Source organism: Ranitomeya variabilis, chromosome 4 (assembly GCF_051348905.1).
Source record: "Ranitomeya variabilis isolate aRanVar5 chromosome 4, aRanVar5.hap1, whole genome shotgun sequence".
Classification (NCBI taxonomy): Eukaryota; Metazoa; Chordata; class Amphibia; order Anura; family Dendrobatidae; genus Ranitomeya; species Ranitomeya variabilis.
The window spans coordinates 343,480,775-343,498,172 of NC_135235.1; the positions used below are offsets into that span (position 1 = coordinate 343,480,775).

Consider the following 17,398-nt stretch of genomic DNA (forward strand, 5'->3'; position numbering starts at 1 on the left):
CTAACATAGGAAGTCTATTAGGCAATTACATACAAGACTCTGCTACAAATATTACCAAAAGCAAAATAAATGTAACTTATTATACTAATGTATAGTTTAAAGGGAACCTGACTGTGGATTCGTGCTGCAGTGCCAATCTGCAGACAGCATGAATCGGACACTCGCTGCATTACTGAAGACAAGTATGGTTTGCTCTAAAACATTGCATTTCAGAAAAAAAACATACTTTGAAAGACCAGCTAGGAAAGAGCGGACATAGAAATCATGTTGCTCTATAACAGAAGTTCTAGTTACCCACCCCCCAAAAAAATAAAAATATTTGCCGGGGTTACCGAAGAGCATATCCCACAAGTTTGCAGTTTTCATTGTGCCCATAAAGTATGATGCCAAAAAAAGTGTCCCCCCGAAATACAGTAGAATACTCCCACAGTTAATTCCTCCACAATACCCTCCTCACGTGTAGTATTATAACCCTAATGTACCCCTCGATCCTCCCCAGCAAAGTATGGTGACCCAACACAATATGATGCCTTAACTGACCCACACACAGCACTCCATACAGTATAATGAGCCCCACATTGCCTTAGATACCGTATAATGTGCCCCACATTATCTGCCATACAGTATAATGAGCCCACATTGCCTTACATACAGTATAATGAGCCTGTAATAATTATAGGGGATAACTCAGGAGACTCTTTGCGTGGAACAAGACAACTACAGGACACAGTTTTATAAGTGGTAAAGTCTATATTATCACACGGTGATTCAAACAGGTGCAGAGAGAAACTCAAGTCCACAACACTTGGTCCAAATAATAAACGCAGCTTAGCAGTCTATAGGAAACTTCAGAGGAAAATGCAATCAAGCAGAAAGTCTATGAAGCACAGTTATTCTTGAGGATACTTCACACAAATAAATCCTTGTCTTAGTCCAGGCACAGATAGATATGCTTATTAGGCAGTTCAAATCATATCTTAGCTCAACCAGGGAGGCCTGGTTAATAGTTTCAGGTTATTGCAAAGCAGAAACAGCTTACATATCCAGCAAATGCAGATGGAAGTAAACACGAACAGCAGATGAAGGAGGATTACTGGAAACTTGTGTATGCAGCAGGAACTCAGAGCAGAGTAGCAGGATCACCACACAGGTTCACAGGAGCAGGTGTACAGTATAGCCAGGGAGTAATCAGAGGTCAGGAGCTGGATGCAAGGCAGAATACTCTAGCACAGACTGAAGGCTGGGCTGGAGTTTTATAGCAAGAAGACACAGTGCACATGAGATCAAAGACGCCATCTTGGAAAAGGGCAGTAATGCACAAAAGGTAAAAAATGTTCAGAGTCCTGACATTACTCCCTCCTTAGAAGCGGCCTCAGGACGATCCTGGACCTGGTTTCTCAGGGAATCTCTGATGAAAACGAGAAATCTTCTGTTGGGCATTGATGTTTTCCACAGGTTCCCAAGAGTCTTCCTCAGGGGGATATCCCTGCCATCTTATCAGATATTGGAGCCGATTCCTGCGAATCCTGGAATCAATAATTTCCTCCACCACGAATTGTTCTTGCCCATCAATCACCACAGGCTGTGGAGGTGGCACAACACGTCCCTGGAAGGTATTAGGAGATACAGGCTTTAGTAAAGATACATGAAAAACTGGGTGTACCTTCATTGTCCTAGGCAGCTTCAGCCGGCAGGCAACAGAGCTCACAATACCATTGATCTTGAAAGGGCCAATGAATTTCTGTCCAAGTTTTTGTGAAGGAACGTTTAACTTCAAATTCTTAGTTGCTAACCACACGGAATCTTCTACATTGAACATGGGTGCAGGTTTACGGAATCTATCAGCCGATTTCTTATAACGTTCTTGAGCTGTGGTCAGAGATTCCTTCAGAACCTGCAGATTCTGTCTCATTGCAGTCAGCTTTTCCTCCACTGCCGGAATCGGAGAATTAAATGGAGACCTAGGTAAAATACACGGATGATAACCCAGATTGGCAAAGAAAGGTGTAAATTTAGTGGAGGCGCTCTGAGAATTATTATATGAAAATTCGGCTAACGGCAACAACTCCAACTAATCATCCTTGAGATGGCTGACATAACATCTTAGATATTGTTCCAGCGTCTGGTTGGTACGCTCAGTCTGACCATTTGTCTGGGGATGGTAAGCAGAAGAGAGACAGACATTAATATTGAGTGCAGAGTAAAACCCCTTCCAGAATCTTGAAGTGAACTGTACTCCACGGTCAGAGATGATCTCATCCAGAACCCCGTGCAACCGAAAGACATTCTGTATAACCAAGTTCACTGTATCTTTAGCTGAGGGGAGGCCGGTGCATGGAACAAAATGAGCAGCTTTAGTCAGGCGATCAACTACCACCATGATTGTACTCATGCCCCCCGATGTAGGCAGCTCCACAATAAAGTCCATTGATATAGACCCCCAAGGGCGGGACAGAACAGGTAATGGTTGTAGAAGACCCGTACGTGCCACATGAGGAGTCTTGTAATTGGCACATACCTCGCAAGAGAGAACATAGTCCTTGGTATCCTTCAGGCAAGTTGGCCACCAGAAGAATCGGCTCAGGAACTCTTGTGTCTTCTGTACCCTCCTGTGACCAGCCAACTTGGAGTCATGTACCAACTTGAGGATCTGCAGACGGACGACCTCCGGGACGTAGATACGTCGATCTCTGAACCACATGCCACCCTTAAAGACAAAATTAATATCCACAGGTGGGTTGGCCAGAAATACATCACCTTCATAGGCCTCCCTACACTCCTTCCACAAGTCCTGATCGTGGATAACTCTGATGAAATTGGCATCAGATAGAATGGTCTTGGACGGGGCTCCAGGTACGGAATCCGCAGCATGGATTCGGGATAAAGCATCAGCCTTCCCATTACGAGAACCTGGACGGTATGAGATAACAAAGTTAAATTGATTCAAAAATAAGTTCCAACGAGCCGGATGAGGAGAAAGACATCTAGCAGATCTAAGGAACTCTAGATTGCGATGGTCAGTTAGCACTATGATCTGTTGTGCAGCTCCTTGCAGATGATGCTTCCATTCCTTGAAAGCCACAATAATTGCCAGCAATTCCTTGTCTCCCACGTCGTAATTCTTCTCTGCTGAGGTTGGTCTATGGGAAAAGAAAGCACAAGGATGTAGCAGACTCTTCTCTCCAGTTCTTTGGGAGAGAAAAGACCCCAAAGCATTATCAGAAGCATCCACCTTCACAATGAAAGGAAGTGTTGGATCTGGGTGTATCAACAGCGGTGCTGATGTGAAACAGATCTTAAGCTGATCAAAAGCTTCTTGCGCCTGTGATGACCACTTAAAGGGCTTTTCCTTCTTTGTAAAGGAAGTAATGAGAAGAACAATATCAGAAAAATTTCGAATGAAGCGTCTGTAGAAATTTGCAAAACCAATAAAGCGTTGGACCTCCTTAACGTTCTTGGGTACCGGCCAGTCAAGGATAGCCTGAATTTTACCAGATTCCATGTTCAGCCCCTGGGGAGAGATGTTATAACCTAAGAACTGTATCTCAGAACGATGGAACTCGCATTTCTCCAGCTTAATATACAGATGGTTCTCTTTCAGACGTCTTAAAACAGTTTTGACATGTTCTTCATGTTCCTGTAGAGAGTCAGAAAAGATTAGTATATCGTCCAAATAGATCACTACAAACTGGTCCAACAAATCTCTGAAAATGTCATTAGCAAGGTGTTGAAACGTTGCAGGGGCGTTTCAAAGCCCGAAGGGCATCACAAGAGATTCAAAGTGTCCATACCGGCATCTGAATGCTGTCTTCCACTCATCCCCTGGACGAATACGCACCAAATTATAAGCCCCATGAAGATCCAGTTTAGAGAACACCTTAGCATGGAGGACTCTTTCCAGTAATTCGGGAATCAAAGGCAAAGGGTAACGGTTTCGTACGGTTACCTTATTGAGTTCTCGATAGTCAACACAGGGTCTTAGGGTCCCATCCTTCTTTTTTACAAAAAAGATAGGTGCCACTGCTGGTGAGGAAGAAGGACAAATGAAGCTATGAAGATTTTCATCAATATACTCTTTTAAGGCTTGAAGCTCAGGTGCCTCCAAAGGGTATATGTTACCAAAAGGAATGGCTGCCCCGGGAAGCAGCTCAATGGGACAGTCATAATGCCTGTGTGGAGGAAGCTGATCTGCATTCTTCTTGTCACAGATGTCAGAGAACTCTTTATAAGCTGGAGGTAAAGAAAATACCTGTACATGTGTTTCCGTAGCCGTGGACTCAGGGACAGCTTCTGTTAACGCTGAGTTGCTCCTTGTTGGGAAGATAATCTCCTTGGTCTCCCAGTTGATAATTGGGTTCTGAGAACGCAACCAAGGAATTCCTAAAATCACAGGAAAATGAGGAGAAGAAATTAGCAAGAAAGAAAGTTGCTCCTGATGATTAGGCTCCAACAAAATTTCAAGGGGTACGGTCTCCTGATCCACAGGCCCAGAGGTTAAAGGTGACCCATCCACTGTTTCCATGGTAATTGGAGAGGCTCTTTGCTGAATTTTAATACCATGTTCCTTGGCAAATGCGATATCCATGAAATTGCCACCTGCACCAGAGTCAATCATAGCTGAACTGGAAATCCACTGTCCTGAACACAGGATCATAATAGGGAGAGAACAGGGGTGATGTCATAGAAAGTGAATGGAATACAGCGTTTAAAGGCAGGCTACATTCAGAGATGTCAGATTCATCATCACAGTTGTCATACTCCCCTATTGCTGCAAGCACCGTGTTAGGCCGTCTAGGACACTTAGGACAATTGATCAAGAAGTGGTCAGACTGGCTGCAGTAGAAACATAGACTTTCACGAAGGCGATGCTCCTGGCGCTCATTGATCTCGCGTCTCTGAACGAAATCAATTTGCATGGGCACCTCCTCCACCTCCCGAGAGGTTTTACCTGCAGGCTCTTTGGAAGGAAGGGAAAAGTTCGAAACACAGTTATATGCAGCAAATTTCTCCTGCCTACGCTCAGTAAGGCGAATGTCTATGCGCGCACAATGCTGTATAAATGTCTCTAGCTCTTGTGGTAACTCAGAGCGGGCTAGTTAATCTTTTACAATACTAGACAGACCCCTTTTAAGAATAGGCAATTGTGCATAACTGTCCCAATTGGTATCTACCGCCAATCTCCTGAATTCAGTGGCATACTCAATAACAGAACATTTAGCCTGGCGTAAAGACAACAAAGCAGATTCAGCGGTTGCATGGCGATTAGGGTCATCAAACATTAATGCCATAGTGGCCAAGAAATCATCCAAGTCATTTAACCGTGGGTCACGAGACTCAATCATCGGATTCACCCAGGCGAGTGCTCGTGAGGTCAGTAGCATTATTACACACAATACTTTGGATCTATCAGTAGGAAAACGGTCAGCATGCACATCAAAATATAGCATACATTGATTCTCAAAGCCACAAAATTTGTCACGATCACCATTAAATCTGAATGGGGGCAACTTAGGTGGGCCAGCTGGTGGCGGTTGCCCAGAGGGTAAAGTCACTTGTGCAGCTATTTGCTTGCTTATGTCCTGAAAAGCCCATCCATACTGGGACTCTATGCCAGCAAGTCTGTTTTCCTGGGCTGCCATGTGGTTGCTCAAGTCCTGCAAAGTTTGTCCAAACACTTGTTGATTGTGTTCAAAGCTTCCAAACTTCTTTTGCAGACCTTCCACATCTTTCTGCAGTGATCTAATTATGTGAAACACCTGCTATAATTTGCTTTCTGTAGTCATTGTTCCAGCAGTCTCCTTTTTTTTTTAGGCTAGAGTATCCTGTAATTATAGGGGATAACTCAGGAGACTCCTTGCGTGGAACAAGACAACTACAGGACAGTTTTATAAGTGGTAAAGTCTATATTATCACACGGTGATTCAAACAGGTGCAGAGAGAAACTCAAGTCCACAACACTTGGTGCAAATAATAAACGCAGCTTAGCAGTATATAGGAAACTTCAGAGGAAAATGCAACCAAGCAGAAAGTCTATGAAGCACAGTTATTCTTGAGGATACTTCACATGAATAAATCCTTGTCTTAGTCCAGGCACAGATAGATATGCTTATTAGGCAGTTCAAATCATATCTTAGCTCAACCAGGGAGGCCTGGTTAATAGTTTCAGGTTATGGCAAAGCAGAAACAGCTTACATGTCCAGCAAATGCAGATGGAAGTAAACACGAACAGCAGATGAAGGAGGATTACTGGAAACTTGTGTATGCAGCAGGAACTCAGAGCAGAGTAGCAGGATCACCACACAGGTTCACAGGAGCAGGTGTATAAGCAGGGAGAAATCAGCGGTCAGGAGCTGAATGCAAGGCAGAATACTCTAGCACAGACTGAAGGCTGGTGTGAAGTTTTATAGCAGGAAGACACAGTGCACATGAGACCAAAGACGCCATCTTGGAAAAGGGCAGTAATGCACAAAAGGTAAAAAAGGTTCAGAGTCCTGACAGAGCCCTACATTATCTTCCATACAGTATAATGGACTCCACTTAGTCCTCCATGTAATATAATGGGCCCCACATAGCCTTCCTTATAATATAATGGGCCCTACATAGTCCTCCATATGGTATAATGGGATCCATATTGCCTTCCATACAGTGTAATGGGTCCCACATTGCCTTCTATATAGTATAATGCATCCACATAGCCCTCCAAATAGTATAATGGCACCCACAATGCTCTCATTTGTTTTAAAAATATAAATAAATACTAACCTCTTCGCGGTCCTACACTGCTCTAAACTTCGTAGCGTGTGTTCTTAAGGTCTGCGCTGGTCGGAAAAGGGGGTGTGAAGTTGTGACATCATTGCGCCCACTGCGTTGAGACATCAGAGCTAAGACACAGAGGCAGTTTTCAACTGTGTCTGCATTCAGGTTGCCAATACAGTTGAAAATGAGATGACGGGCAGGTAGGTGGGGCCTGATGGTGGCACCGACACTGAGCCTCCCAGTATCATAGGCCCCATAGGGGCCACGTTGTCTTCTACCATTGATGGTATGCCACTGCAACCAGGGACTATGTATCTCCATTATGCACTGGAGATCCAGTAACTAGGGCAGCAGGTTGCAGGGGGCAGCGCTTATACATTTACATTTACCTATGCATGACTGTACTGAGCATGCCTTTGTGTACATTCACCAAGTCCATGTATACATGTGTTCGCTCTGTACATATCGTGTATATAGTACTACACCATCATGTATTAGTACTAGTAACAGCTGGCTAGACCACGGCAGGTCCCTGTCAGCTTATCTCCACCCTTATCTCTTTGAATGACAGGTCTCACATTATGTACACATACATAGTTAGCGACTAACGCGAAAAAAACGCGAAAAAAACGCTTACATATGCCGCCCATTATTTTAAGTGTATTCCGCATTTCTTGTGCAAATGTTGCATTTTTTTCCTCGAAAAAAATCGCATCGCGGAAAAAAAAGCAACATGTTCATTAAGTTTGCGGAATTGCGGGGATTCCGCACACCTAAGAATGCATTGATCTGCTTACTTCCCGCATGGGGCTGTGCCCACCATGCAGGAAGTAAGCGGATCATGTGAGACTCTCCTCCACGGACTGGGCACCATATAATTGGTAAAAAAAAAAAAAAAAAAGAATTAAAATAAAAAAATAGTGATATACTCACCTTCGATGGCCCCCGGAGTCTTCCCGCCTCTCAGCGGTGCATGCTGCCGCTTCCATTCCTATAGATGGTGTGTGTGAAGGACCTGCGATGACGTCGTGGTCACATGACCGCGACGTCATCGAAGGTCCTGCACACACCATCTATAGGAACGGACGCCGCTGAGGAGATCGTTTGCAGAGGGTGAGTATGACCATTTTTTTATTTTTTTATTATTTTTAACATGATATCTTTTTACTATTGATGATGCAGATCGCCTGGAAAACTTTAGCATCCTGCAAGCTAATTTCGCTTGCAAAAAGCTAAAAAAAACAGGAAAAAAACGCAAAAAAAAAAAAATGCGGATTTCTTGCAGAAAATTTCCGTTTTTCTTCACGAAATTTCTGCAAGAAATCCTGACGTGTGCACATACCCTTAAAGAGAGTCTGTCACCTAATCTGAGAGCAGTAGAGACAAAGACCCTGATTCCAGGTATATGTCACATAATTGGCTGCTTCCTGCAGAGCTGATGAAATTGAAATTTATCCTGAGGAAATTATCACTAGAGGACTAGTAAACCTACTGCCATGTAGTCCTCCACATTTATGAGCTCTGTATAACCCATCACCCCCACCACTGATTGGCAGCTTTGTGCCTACGCACAGTGTACACAGAAAACTGACAATCAGTAGTGTGGGTGGGGTTATACAGAGCTCAGTATTCAGAGTTGCTAGATCTGCTAGATCAGCTATTGACACGGTTGCCCCTCTCGTCCATGGCAGAGTGCGGCGTATCAACAGACAACCTTGGCACAATAACATCACTAAAAAGCTCCGGCAAGTGTCCATGGTTGCGGAGAGGCGTTGGAAGAAAACACACTGCAAGATGACTTCACTGTATTCAAACAAGCAACACTCGCATTCAAATCTGCTCTCACCTCTGCTAAACAGGCCTACTTCACAACCCTTGTTATCTTCCCTATCCTACAACCCCAAACAGTTATTCAAAACCTTTAACTCCCTCCTCCGCCCCCCACTGCCCCCTCCAACCTCCCTCATCTCTGCTGAGGACTTTGCCACACACTTTAAAAGTAAGATTGACCAGACAAGGCAAGTCTTCATTGTTCAACCACCACAACCCCTTTGTATACCAGACCAATGCCCAAACCCCATAACATCCCTATCCAACATCACTGAAGGGGGGCTTAACTGTCTCCTCTCCAAATCGCACCTCACCATCTGTGCGCTTGACCCCATCCCATCCCACCTCCCCAACCTCACCACCACACTGATCCCATCCCTAACCCACCTGTTCAACCTATCACTAACTTCTGGCACCTTCTCTTCTGCGTTCAAACATGCCACAATCACACCTATCCTTAAAAAGCCAGCCCTTGATCCAACTGCTATGTCCAGCTATCGCCCAATATCGCTGCTCCCATTCGCTTCCAAACTCCTGGAGCAGCACGTCCACGCTGAACTTTCCTCCCACCTCTCATCTAACTTGATGTTCGTCAATCTACAATCTGGTTTCCGCCCCCATCACTCAACCGAGACTGCCCTGACCAAAATCACTAACGACCTACTTACCGCCAAAGCTACTGGACAATACTCTGTACTCCTCCTTCTAGACCTGTCCTCTGCTTTTGACATAGTTGACCACTGCCTCCTACTACAGATCCTCCCCTCCTTTGGTATCAAAGACCTCGCCCTATCCTGGTTCGCCTCGTACCTTTCCAACCGCACATTCAGCGTCTCCCACTCCCTCACTACCTCCTCATCCCACCCTCTCTCTGTTGGAGTCCCCCAAGGCTCTGTTCTAGGACCCCTACTCTTCTCAATCTATACACTTGGCTTGGGACCACTCAAAGTCCCATGGATTCCAGTACCACCTCTATGCTTATGACACTCAGATCTACCTCTCTGGCCCAGACGTCACCGCTCTGCTGTCCAGAATCCGAGAGTGCCTATCAGCCATATCCTCCTTCTTCTCCTCTCGCTTCCTCAGACTCAATGTGGACAAATCTGAACTCATCATCTTTCCTCCATCCCACAGATCTTCCTTACCTGACCTATCTATCGCAATCAATGACATCATGCTTTCCCCCGTACCGGAAGTCCCCTGCCTCGGAGTAACCTTCGACTCTGCCCTGTCCTTCAAACCGCACATCCAAGCTCATTCCACCTCCTGTCGCCTCCAGCTCAAAAATATCTCCAGAATCCGTCCTTTCCTCAACCTTCAATCTACTAAAATGCTTGTGCATGCCCTCATCATCTCCCGCCTTGGCTACTGCAACATCCTTTTCTGCGGCCTCCCTGCTAACACCCTTGCACCTCTCCAGTCCATCCTTAACTCTGCTGCCTGACTAATCCATCTCTCTCCTCGCTACTCCTCCGCTTCCCCCCTCTGCAAATCTCTTCACTGGCTCCCATTCCCTCAGCGTATCCAGTTCAAATTACTAATACTGACCTACAAGGCCATCCATAACCTGTCTCCTCCATATATCTCCGAACTAATCTCCATATATCTTCCCTCACGTAATCTCCGGTCCTCCCAAGACCTCCTTCTCTCCTCCACACTTATTCGCTCCTCATCCAATCGCCTCCAAGACTTCTCCCGAATATCCCCCATCCTCTGGAATTCCCTGCCCCAACACGTCCGGTTATCCACCACATTCGGATCCTTCAGACGAAGCCTGAAAACACATCTCTTCAGGAAAGCCTACAGCCTGCACTGACCCCGCTGCCTCCTCATCACTACCAAAGCTACCGCCTCACCAGCACCAGAGCTCCTGCAACCCCCAGCCTACTGTCTCCTTCCCCATAATCCTGCAGAATGTAAGCCCGCAAGGGCAGGGTCCTCGCCCCTCTGTATCAGTCTGTCATTGTAAGTTCGTCTACTGTAAGTGATATCTGTAACTTGTATGTAACCCCTTCTCATGTACAGCACCATGGAATCAATGGTGCTATATAAAATAATAATAATAATAATAATAATAATAATAATAATAATAATAATAATCTGCAGCAGATAAAACTGTGATTTTATTAAAACTGCAGCAAGCAGCCCAGTAAGTGAAACATTGCTGGACAGGGACTCTGTACCTTAATGATGGCAAAGTGTCTGTAAAAGTCAGAAAATAAAGAAAAAAAATTAAAATGCCAGCATTTTGATTTTTTGGGGGAGAGTTGCTGCAACTCTGCAAAAACACAATAACTGATCAAAGCATTGTATGTACCCCAAATCGTATAAACGAACACGCTAGATTGCTGCACAAAAAATAAGCTTCACTCAACTCCATGGATGGAAAAATAAAAATTTGCGAGGAAATGGCAATACAAACAAAAACATTTTTTTAATTACAAATTTACTAAATTGTTTTTTCCACTAAAATATAACAACTGGACAACATCTGCATTGCTGTAATTATACAGACATTGTGAATCAGAATTCCAGATCATTTTCGCCACACAATGAGCGCCGTAACACAAAACCCACGCAAAATTGTCAGAATTGTGTTTTTGTAGGTTTTTTTGCAATTTCAAATGAATATGTCACTCAAAATTACACTTTGTCTTGCAAGAAAACAAGAAATATGGCTATGTCAGAGGAAAAATGAAAAATGTATGGCTATTGGAAGAAGGGAAGGGAAAAGCAAAGAACTGCTCAGTCCTTAAGGGGTTAGCACTAGAAGTCCAGGGAATTTCAAGATCACCCCTGAAGTCCTGAGAGAGGGTCAAATGACCCTCAGTCCATATTGACACCTTAATTAGCATCCTTTCATTTGTAAATGTGCTCTTGCCTGAAGAATCTGCAGGGGGGATTATCTAAGATAAGAGTGTGTAAACAGAAGAATGCAAGCTATTCCTGAGTGTGGGGGTTGCTGCTCATAAAGAGATGCTGGCTTCACAGTGCCTTTTTTTGCCTGATCGTTTGCATCCTGTTTTGCAGGGGTTGGTGCAGAGAAGGTACAGTCATCCAGAGAATGGCCCGGGGATCGCCTCTGAACTACAGGCTGGTTCCGAGGCGATCCTTCACAAACGTTCGCCAGCAACATGTCCGCATGTGTCATGTCACCAGTGATGCCCCAGCGATGTGCACGCGCACGTGATCGCCCGCACATCGCCGGGAATCATCTCCCCGTGTGATGGCCCCATTAGGGCCCAGGAGTGACTCCAAAACCCAGAACAGGTGTCAATCTTGAAAGAAAACTGATCAGGAACTGAAGTGTGTCCCTAACCAAAGAATGTGAGCTGCTCCTGAGTGTCTGCCCACCCCCCCCAGCTGCATTGCATTAGCAAATTTGCATGCAGCTTTATGTGCTGTGGGGGAGAAACCTATTTTGTTCACAGGAAAGAAAATGGAGAGAAGGCACACCATTGAAGAGGCATTGGAACTGATTCTGAGCAACACAAACCTGTCATGATCTCTGCAGGCAGAGATCATAGCAAGCCTATAGAGGCACAAGCTCTCGGAAGATGGAACTATACTGACCATGAACTAAGCCTGCCGCGCAACTAGAAATAGCCAGGTAGCATTTCCTATTTATTGCTAGATGCCCAGCTCTGGCCTAAGACCTAAATAGCTAGCAGAGGGAAATATAAGACCTGGCTCACCTCTAGAGAAATATTCCAAAGAAGACAGTTGCCCCCCACATATAATGACGGTGAGTTCAGATGAAACAACAAACGCAGCAGGAAAATAGTCTTAGCAAATTTGAGGTCCGCTTACTAGATAGCAGAAGACAGATAGTATACTTTCATGGTCAGCAGAAAAACACTAACAAAACACCATCCAGAGATTACCTTAAACTCTGGCATTAACTCATAACACCAGAGTAGCAATCCCTGATCAACGAGAGCTTTCCAGACACAGTAACAAAACTTCAGCTGTGAACTGGAACAAATAGGCAAAACGAAACATGGACAAAAGTCCAACTTATCTAGTAGTTGTCAGAAGCAGGAACAAGCACTGAGAGGCATCAGATAACATTGTTGACCGGCAAGAAACCACCAGAGAAATGAGCTTAAATAGCGACACCCACTACTGATGGAAACAGGTGAAACAGGAAAGAGGATGACAAGTCCAATTCCACAAGCGGCCACCGGGGGAGCCCAGAATCCAAATTCACAACAGTACCCCCCCCTCAAGGAGGGGGCACCGAACCCTCACCAGATCCACCAGGGCGACCAGGATGAGCCCTATGGAAGGCACGAACAAGATCAGAAGCATGAACATCAGATGCATTGACCCAAGAATTATCCTCCTGGCCGTAACCCTTCCAATTGACCAGATACTGGAGTCTCCGTCTGGAAACACGAGAGTCCAAAATTTTCTCCACAACGTACTCCAACTCACCCTCAACCAACACCGGAGCAGGAGGCTCAACTGAAGGTACAACAGGTACCTCATACCTGCGCAATAACGACCGATGAAAAACGTTATGAATGGAAAAGGACGCAGGGAGGTCCAAACGGAAAGAAACAGGATTAAGAATCTCCAATATTCTATAAGGGCCGATGAACCGAGGTTTAAACTTAGGAGAAGAGACCCTCATAGGGACAAAACGAGAAGACAACCACACCAAATCTCCAACACAAAGCCGAGAACCAACACGACGATGACGGTTGGCAAAACGCTGAGTCTTCTCCTGGGACAACTTCAAATTGTCCATAACCTGCCCCCAGATGTGATGCAATCTCTCCACCACCGCATCCACTCCAGGACAATCCGAGGATTCCACCTGACCGGAGGAAAATCGAGGGTGAAACCCCGAATTACAGAAAAACGGGGACACCAAGGTGGAAGAGCTGGCCCGATTATTGAGGGCGAACTCTGCCAATGGCAAAAAAGCAACCCAATCATCCTGGTCAGCAGAGACAAAACACCTCAGATATGTCTCCAGGGTCTGATTAGTCCGCTCGGTCTGGCCATTAGTCTGAGGGTGAAAAGCAGATGAAAAAGACAAATCTATGCCCATCCTAGCACAGAATGCCCGCCAAAATCTAGACACAAATTGGGTACCTCTGTCAGAAACAATATTCTCAGGAATACCGTGCAATCGGACAACATTCTGAAAAAACAGAGGAACCAACTCAGAAGAAGAAGGCAACTTGGGCAGAGGAACCAAATGGACCATTTTAGAGAAACGGTCACAGACCACCCAGATGACAGACATCTTCTGGGAAACAGGCAGATCTGAAATAAAATCCATCGAGATGTGTGTCCAAGGCCTCTTAGGAATAGGCAAGGGCAACAGCAGTCCGCTAGCCCGAGAACTACAAGACTTGGCCCGAGCACAAATGTCACATGACTGCACAAAGACTCGCACATCTCGTGACAGGGAAGGCCACCAGAAGGATCTTGCCACCAAATCCCTGGTACCAAAAATTCCGGGATGACCTGCCAATGCAGAAGAATGTACCTCAGAGATGACTCTACTGGTCCAATCATCCGGAACAAACAGTCTATCAGGCGGACAACGATCCGGTCTATCCGCCTGAAACTCTTGCAAGGACCGCCGCAGATCAGGAGAAACGGCCGACAAAATTACTCCCTCCCTAAGGATACCTGTGGGTTCAGCATTACCAGGAGAGTCCGGGTCAAAACTCCTAGAAAGGGCATCTGCCTTAACATTCTTAGAACCCGGTAGGTATGACACCACAAAATTAAAGCGAGAAAAAAATAAAGACCAGCGCGCCTGTCTAGGATTCAGGCGCCTGGCAGTCTCAAGATAAATCAAATTTTTGTGGTCAGTCAATACCACCACCTGATGCTTAGCCCCCTCTAGCCAATGGCGCCACTCCTCAAACGCCCACTTCATGGCCAAAAGCTCCCTATTCCCAACATCATAATTCCGCTCTGCGGGCGAAAATTTGCGAGAAAAGAAGGCACAAGGCCTAATGACGGAGCAGTCGGAACCTTTCTGCGACAACACTGCCCCAGCTCCGATCTCCGAAGCGTCAACCTCAACCTGAAAAGGCAGATTCACATCAGGCTGACGTAACACAGGGGCAGAGGCAAAACGGTGCTTAAGCTCCTGAAAGGCCTCTACAGCATGAGGGGACCAATTAGCAACATCAGCGCCATGTCTGGTCAAATCAGTCAGTGGTTTAACGACATCCGAAAAACCAGCAATAAATCGGCGGTAAAAGTTGGCAAAGCCCAAAAATCTCTGAAGACCCTTAAGAGAGGAGGGCTGAGTCCAGTCACAAATAGCTTGCACCTTGACGGGATCCATCTCAATGGAAGAGGGAGAAAAAATATACCCCAAAAAGGAAATTTTCTGGACCCCAAAAACGCACTTAGACCCCTTCACACATAAAGAATTAGACCGCAGAACCTGAAAAACTCTCCTGACCTGCTGGACATGAGAGTCCCAGTCATCAGAAAAAATCAGAATATCATCCAGATATATTATCATAAATCTATCCAGAAAATCGCGGAAAATATCATGCATAAAAGACTGGAAAACTGAAGGGGCATTAGAAAGACCAAAAGGCATGACCAAATACTCAAAGTGGCCCTCGGGCGTATTAAATGCGGTCTTCCACTCATCCCCCTGCCTGGTCCGCACCAAATTATACGCCCCACGAAGATCAATTTTAGAGAACCACTTAGCACCCTCTATACGAGCAAACAAATCAGTAAGCAATGGCAATGGGTATTGGTACTTAACAGTGATCTTATTCAGAAGCCGATAATCAATACATGGTCTCAAAGAGCCGTCCTTTTTTGAGACAAAGAAAAACCCAGCTCCCAAGGGAGAAGAAGATGGACGAATATGTCCCTTTTCCAAAGACTCCTTTATATATTCCCGCATAGCAGCATGTTCCGGCACAGACAGATTAAACAAACGACCCTTTGGATATTTGCAACCCGGTATCAAATCTATGGCACAATCGCACTCACGGTGCGGAGGTAACGACCCAAGCTTGGGTTCGTCAAAGACGTCTTGATAATCTGAGAGGAACTCAGGGACTTCAGAGGGAATGGACGACGAAATAGAAACCAAAGGTAAGTCCCCATGAACACCCTTACATCCCCAGCTCAACACAGACATTGCTCTCCAGTCCAAGACTGGATTGTGAGACTGCAACCATGGCAATCCCAGTACCAAATCGTCATGTAAATTATACAGCACCAGGAAACGAATAATCTCCTGGTGATCCGGATTGATACGCATGGTTACTTGTGTCCAGTATTGTGGTTTATTATTAGCCAATGGGGTGGAGTCAATCCCCTTCAGAGGAATAAGAGTCTCCAAAGGCTCTAAATCAAAACCACAACGATTGGCAAAGGACCAATCCATAAGACTCAGAGCGGCGCCAGAGTCAACATAGGCGTCCGTGGCAATGGATGACAAAGAGCAAATCAGGGTTACAGACAAAATAAACTTAGACTGAATGGTGCCAATGGAAACAGACTTATCAAGCTTCTTTGTACGCCTAGAGCATGCTGATATAACATGAGTAGAATCCCCACAATAGAAGCACAATCCATTCTTCCGTCTAAAATTCTGTCGCTCGCTCCTGGACAGAATTCTATCACACTGCATACTTTCTGGCGTCTTTTCCATAGACACCGCCAGATGGTGCACCGGTTTGCGCTCCCGCAGACGCCTATCAATCTGAATAGCCATTGTCATGGACTCATTCAGACCTGCAGGCACAGGGAACCCCACCATAACATCCTTAACGGCATCAGAGAGACCTTCTCTGAAAGTTGCCGCCAAGGCGCACTCATTCCACTGAGTAAGCACAGACCATTTACGGAATTTTTGGCAGTAAACCTCAGCTTCGTCTTGCCCCTGAGATAGTGCCATCAAAGTTTTTTCTGCCTGAAGTTCCAAATGAGGTTCCTCATAAAGCAAGCCCAAGGCCAGAAAAAACGCATCCACATCGCGCAACGCAGGATCCCCTGCTGGCAATGAGAAGGCCCAATCTTGAGGGTCACCCCTGAGCAAGGAAATCACAATCCTAACCTGCTGAGCAGGGTCTCCAGCTGAACGAGACTTCAGGGACAAATAAAGCTTACAATTATTTCGGAAATTCTGGAAGCTAGCTCTATTCCCTGTGAAGAACTCCGGCAAAGGAATTCTCGGCTCAGATACAGGAGCATGTACCACAAAATCTTGTAAATTTTGTACTTTCGTGATGAGATTATTCAAACCCGCAGTTACACTCTGAAGATCCATTATTGTCAGGTGCACACAGAGCCATACAGAGATTAGGAGGAGAGAGAGAAAAAAGACTGCAGCAAGGCAAACTGGAGGAAAAAAAAAAAATTCCAGCAGACTTCTTATAACTCTCCTTTCTCAACCTGGGTCTTTAACACTTTAGTGGCCGGTCAAACTGTCATGATCTCTGCAGGCAGAGATCATAGCAAGCCTATAGAGGCACAAGCTCTCGGAAGATGGAACTATACTGACCATGAACTAAGCCTGCCGCGCAACTAGAAATAGCCAGGTAGCATTTCCTATTTATTGCTAGATGCCCAGCTCTGGCCTAAGACCTAAATAGCTAGCAGAGGGAAATATAAGACCTGGCTCACCTCTAGAGAAATATTCCAAAGAAGACAGTTGCCCCCCACATATAATGACGGTGAGTTCAGATGAAACAACAAACGCAGCAGGAAAATAGTCTTAGCAAATTTGAGGTCCGCTTACTAGATAGCAGAAGACAGATAGTATACTTTCATGGTCAGCAGAAAAACACTAACAAAACACCATCCA

At 45.4% G+C, this 17,398-nt stretch overlaps 1 protein-coding gene across 4 annotated transcripts in view; it reads right to left on the bottom strand.

The window, feature by feature from the left end:
* SHISA7 (shisa family member 7) overlaps window positions 1-17,398 on the bottom strand; it is a 592,632-nt gene that overhangs the window by 142,810 nt on the left and 432,424 nt on the right. The gene's annotated exons all lie outside the window — the stretch shown is intronic.